Genomic DNA, 6,158 nt, shown 5'->3' on the forward strand with positions numbered 1-6,158 from the left:
AGTTGGGATCTGTAACACCATCTGTGGTGTTCAATACCATCTCTTCTTTTGAAGAGCTGAGTGCTCCCCTCCCAGGAGGCTCCCCCTGGGAGGGGAGCAGCACTTCCCAGCCTTAGCTGGAGTCAGACTGTGGCCAGCTGGGAAAAGACAATGAGCCCTTCTCCCAGATCCATGAGATGTGGCTGAAGACAGAACCATGGTCTCCATTCTCCTTGGCAGTTTTTTCCTCCCTCTCTGCAGGAACTGCCACCCTCACAGCTCTGCCAGCAGCAGAGACCTTGTATGTGCTCCCAACATCTCTGGCAGTGCCAGGTCAGGCACCTCAACTCACCAGAAGCAGCAGCAGGTTAGGCTCCAGTAGAGGGAACAGCTGAAGGGCACCCACATGCTTTTTTGGTATCACAGTAAAGAGCTTGTCTTGAGTCAGCTTGTCCCACCCCTTCCATCTGGGACAGCAGATGCTGGCTAAGCCGCAGCATTAAAAATCCCTTGGCAGCTACCCACTGAAGCCAGACCTTTCTCCTGCATGGAGGGAAAATTTACTCTTTGCCTCTGAGCGCCTCTCTGAGAAACCTCCCCTGTCAGTCTCACAGGGATATTAATTTCTCTACCCTCCTGCCCACTGCCTTCAAAACCAAGAATGGAGGTCTGTTGCATTACCTGCTTCAGTGAGGCACTTAAAAAACAGGGCCCCTCTTGTCTTCCACTGGACTTGAAAGCTGCATCAAGCCAGAGGTGAAAATACTTCCTTGGGGTATAGGTAAATATGCCAGAAGCAAAGATAAATCACTCTACAGCACTCAACAGGGAGTTGATTGGTCAGGAGACCTCTCCTGAAATTGTGTTACAATGATACCACTTTTCTCTCAGATGTGGGAAAAATCTTTTTCTTGGCCCTTCCCTTCGTGCCAAGTAAGTCTGGGCAGCCAGCTCCCAGCCGCCAAGGGGGAGCACTGTGGGTACAAACCATGCCAAATTTAACTGGCTAATACCTCCAATGGGAAGCAAATTGCAAGTGGTATGGATGCAATGGTGCAACAAGATGTAGAAACATCTAGTAGTAAGGGACTGCTGACCAGAAAGGACAGTGGTCCCAATCTTTCAGCAAATTGGCTATGTGGTTAGATGGTACCATTTTACAAAAACACAAAAAAAAAGTTATTTTCATCCCCTGGTCTGTGTGGTACAAGAAAGTCAGCATTCCTCTCAGACACTCAGCGTGTGTTAGGCAGTGGGAGTGAGAGTCACGGTCAGGGGCAGAAGGGACGTGGCAGGCTGTCCGGAGCTCAGGGCTGTACATGCTGTGGCTGGACATGACCTGTGTGTCAGACGAGAAGACAGCAGGAGCAGCAGATGAAGCATCTCATCACACTGTCTCCCCAGATGTGGGGAGGGAAGGCGTTCCTTCCACCAGCTGCCCTCTCTGGGGCATTGCATTGTGCCATTAATGCTTTCCTTTGATGAGCCAGCCTGGGAGATGAGGGTTTGGGGCCCGTCCCAAGGTACCATGGATGAGTGAGAAGTGCTACCCTGCACTTTACTGTTGGATAATCTCAGATTGCAGCTGTGTGTTGTCTTGCCGGTCCTTTCCCACCCTGCACCTCCTCTCAGATACACCAGTGCAGACATGCTGCTTGCCTATGGACCTGCAAGGATCACTTCTGCTTCCTGTCACAGGTCTTTCCCTCAAAGGAGAAGTTACTGATGACTGTCCGGCAGGGATGTAACTTCTTGTGGTAGTGCAATTCTTACCCCTCCCCGCCACTCCCTCTTGGGCTGCTTGGTGCTAGCTGTGATTCCACCCACCTCCCCTGAACTATATATCAATCTGTGGAGATAAGGCACCCCCTTAAAGACCCTGGCTCCTGCCCCTCCCAATTGCTCCTGGCACACCTGTGCCTGGGATGCAGTCAGATGGGAACAATAACAGTTGCACATTCATCAAGTTCTTGTGCAACTGCTGGAAGGCACCAGAATACTTTGAGCTGGGTGTGAGTAAAAGGTATCTGACAAAAGTCTTGGACCCTATAAATGGCGACCACAAGGGAGACCCTTTGAGCTCTCCTGGATTGCAGCAGCCTGTGACCAGCATCTCCCCTGAGCTGGGACATCTCTCAGGTACCCAAACCCTGAAGGTGTCGTCTGCTGCCAGAGCTGACCGAAGGCCAGGGCAAAGTCAACCCGCTCAAGTCTCAATTATCGCCCGTTGAGGAATGCCAAGGCATTGTGAGTATTTACTCTAAATTTGAGAGGAGGGAAATTTTACTTTGAGCTAGCTTCTCTTTCACCCACTCTTTCTCTGCTTACTGGTGTGTGGGTACATACTTTATTCTACTGGATCCGAATACTTTTATCTCTGTGTGTTTGTACGTTTTGTGTTTGTGTATGTGCATGTACATATGTATAAATAAAGATACCATGAAGTAAGTTAGTGTGAACCTTGTCATTTTAGAATCTGTAAATAAGTTGCTATTTTTATATTTTCTGAATTATTTTGTAAATGATCAATTGCTGTTATTTATTAATAAATCTAAAATTCCTGTTAAATCATGACTGTGTTAATATTTTAATCTGCGACACTTGTGTGCAGAAGACAGGCAAGAACTCTGCAGTCCCTGACATTAAGTTGCAGGGAAAAAGTTTTACCTACAGACTGTATACTACCAGAGACAGATACAGTGCAAGGGGAAAGTAAAAGGAATGTTCAATGTCTTGGCTTGCTGTTTCTCTTAATGCCCTCTGATTGCTGCACATGGCTTCCCACAGCAACATGAAAGGCAGTCAGCTCCAGAGCAGCTAGGACACATGACCTCCAGAAATGGTCCAGCAAAATGGCCATGGGCAGTAGAACTGTGTGCTCTGCCTGGGGTGCCCAAGGTGCCATGAGCAGACAGGGGAGTGGCAGGAGGGAGATGCAGAAGGTGGTGGGGGAGACAGTGGGGAGGCTTGTCCTGTCCCCACCAACACGGCACAGCTTCCTGCTACACACACATGTGAGGTCCCCACTGCAGTGGGGCTCACAGGCTGCCCCAGTACCACTGGTGCACAGGGGAGCCTCGGAGACCGTCCTGCTCCGATGGAGTTGGGCCACCCTTGAGAAACAGCCTTCTCCTCCACTGGCACCCCACCCATCATGTCCGCGGACACCCCTCTGCATGTGTGCATGGTCCCCCTCGGAAATACATGGCAGCACGCCTGTCCCGATGTGGTGCGGTACGAGGTGCGCTCCCAGGTGTATGCAAGAGGATGGGCCACAGCCACCCACAGCCCTGGGTCCTGCCAGCAGTGCTGGGTGTGCTGGCCAGGCACCCCACACTCCTTGTGTGAGAAGCCTTGCTGGAGCATCCTGTGGCACTCTTGGGCACAGGGGACAGGAAGATTAGCCTCTTGGTTTTATTTCCTGGAAATTTCCTGTTTGAGGACATAAGGAGCTTTTCTCAGCATTTAAGTGTATGGTGGCTTGTGGTCAGCCACAGTGCTCATCACTCTGCAATCACAGAATCACAGAATCATTCAGGTTGGAAAAGACCCTTGGGATCATCAAGTCCAACCATCAGCCCTCCTCTACAAAGTTGTCCCCTACACCATATCCCCAACATCTCATCTAAACGACCCTTAAACACATCCAGGGATGGTGACTCCACAACCTCCCTGGGCAGCCTATTCCACTGTCTGACCACTCTTTCTGTGAAAAATCTTTTCCTAATGTCCAGTCTAAACCTCCCCTGTTGCAGTTTAAAGCCATTCCCTCTTGTTCTGTCGCTAATTACTTGTGAGAAGAGACCAGCACCAACCTCTCTACAATGTCCTTTCAGGTAGCTGTAGAGAGTGATGAGGTCTCCCCTCAGCCTTCTCCTCCTCAAACTAAACAGTCCCAGCTCCTTCAATCGCTCCTCATAGGATTTATTCTCCAGGCCCTTCACCAGCTTCATTGCCCTCCTCTGTACTCGCTCTGCACCTTGATATCTCTCTTGTATTGAGGTGCCCAAAACTGGACACAATACTCCAGGTGTGGCCTCACCAGTGCAGAGTACAGGGGGACTATCACCTCCCTACTTCTGCTGGTCACACTATTTCTAATACAAGCCAGGATGCCGTTGGCTTTCTTGGCCACCTGGGCACACTGCTGGCTCATGTTCAGCTGCTTGTCAATTAGAACCCCCAGATCCTTCTCTTCCAGACAGCTCTCCAGCCACACCTCCCCAAGCCTGTAGCGATGCATGGGGTTGTTGTGGCCCAAGTGCAGGACCTGGCACTTGGCCTTGTTGAAGTTCATCGGATTAACGTTGGCCCACTGATCCAATCTATCCAAGTCTCTCTGTAGAGCCTCCCTATCCTCATGCAGATCGACACTCCCACTTGGTGTCATCTGCGAATTTACTGATGATACACTCTATGTCCTTATCAAGATCATCAATAAATATGTTGAACAGAAATGGTCCCAACACCGAGCCCTGAGGAACACCACTTGTGACTGGCCACCAGCTGGATTTAACTCCATTGACCACCACTCTCTGGGACCGTCCATCCAGCCAGTGCTTGATCCAGCAGACCGTACGCTCATCCAGGCCATGAACAGCCAGTTTTTCTATGAGAATTCTATGGGGAACTGTGTCAAACGCTTTTCAAAAATCCAGATAGACAATATACACAGCTTTTCCTTCGTCCAATAGTCGGGTCATCTTGTCATAGAAGGACATCAGGTTTGTCAGGCAGGACCTGCCTTTCATAAACCCATGCTGACTAGGCCTGATCCCTGTCGTCCATTATATGACTTGTAATGGCACTCAAGATGATCTGCTCCATGACCTTCCCTGGCACCAAGGTCAGACTGACAGGTCTGTAGTTTCCTGGATCCTCCTTTCTGCCTCTCTTGTAGATGGGTGTCACATTTGCCACCCTCCAGTCCAATGGGACCTCCCCAGTTAGCCATGACTTCAGGTAAATCATGGAAAGCGGCTTGGTGAGCACATCTGCCAACTCTTTCAGCACCCTTGGGTGTAACCCATCCAGTCCCACAGACTTGTGTGCATTCAAGCGGTGTAGCAGGTCACTGACCACTTCCTCTTTAATTGTGCTGACCTCATTCTGCTTCCCCTCCCCATCTGCCAGCTCATGAGGCTGGGTGTCCAGGAACAGCCAGTTCCACTGCTAAAGACTGAGGCAAAGTAGGTGTTGAGCACCTCAGCCTTTTCCTCATCCTTAGTTACTATGTTTCCCTCTGCATCCAATAAAGGAGGGAGATTTTCCCTAATCCTCCTTTTGCTGTTAATGAATTTATAGAAACAATTTTTATTATCTTTAACAGCTGTAGCCAAGTTGAGCTCTAGCTGTGCCTTGGCTCTCCTAATGCTCTCCCTGCATAGCTTCACTACATCTTTATCATCTTCATGAGAGACCTGGCCCCTCTTCCAAAGGTCATAGATTCTCCTTTTGTTCTTGAGATCCAGCCAAAGGTCCCTGTTTAGCCAGGCCGGTCTCCTTCCCCACCTACTTGGTTTTCAGCACACAGGAACAGCCTGCTCCTGTGCCTTTAAGACTTCGCTCTTGAAGTATGTCCAGCCTTCCTGGACTCCCATATCCTTCAAGGCAGCCTCCCAAGGGATTTTGTTAATCAGTCTTTTGAACAGGTCAAAGTTTGCCCTCCGAAAGTCTAAGGTGGCAGTTTTAGTAACCCCTCTCTTTGTTTCTCCAAGGAATGAAAACTCAATCATCTCATGATCACTGCACCCTAGATGGCCTCCAACCTTTACCTCCCCCACAAGCTCTTCCCTGTTCACAAGAAGCAGGTCCAGGAGGGCACCATCCCTGGTTGGCTCACTCACCACCTGTGTGAGGAAGTTATCCTCCACACATTCCAGGAAGCTCCTGGATTATTCCCTCCCTGTTGTGTTGTGATCCCAGCAGATACCCGGGAGGTTAAAGCCCCCACAAGAAAATACGATAACCTTGTGGCATTTTTCCCACTGAAAAAAATTACTTGCTTGACTTTGTATCCTGTATGATGAAAGACTCTTACATAGCATGAAGTCATTACTAGTGGCATACTTAACTTTCATGCAAGTGGACAGGTTTCTGTATTTTCCTGAAAGGCAACTTGCTTCTCACAGAATTGCTCCATAGTGACAGAGAATTACATCTTGCTTACTACACTGAGA

Source organism: Strix aluco, chromosome Z (genome assembly GCF_031877795.1).
Source record: "Strix aluco isolate bStrAlu1 chromosome Z, bStrAlu1.hap1, whole genome shotgun sequence".
NCBI lineage: Eukaryota > Metazoa > Chordata > Aves > Strigiformes > Strigidae > Strix > Strix aluco.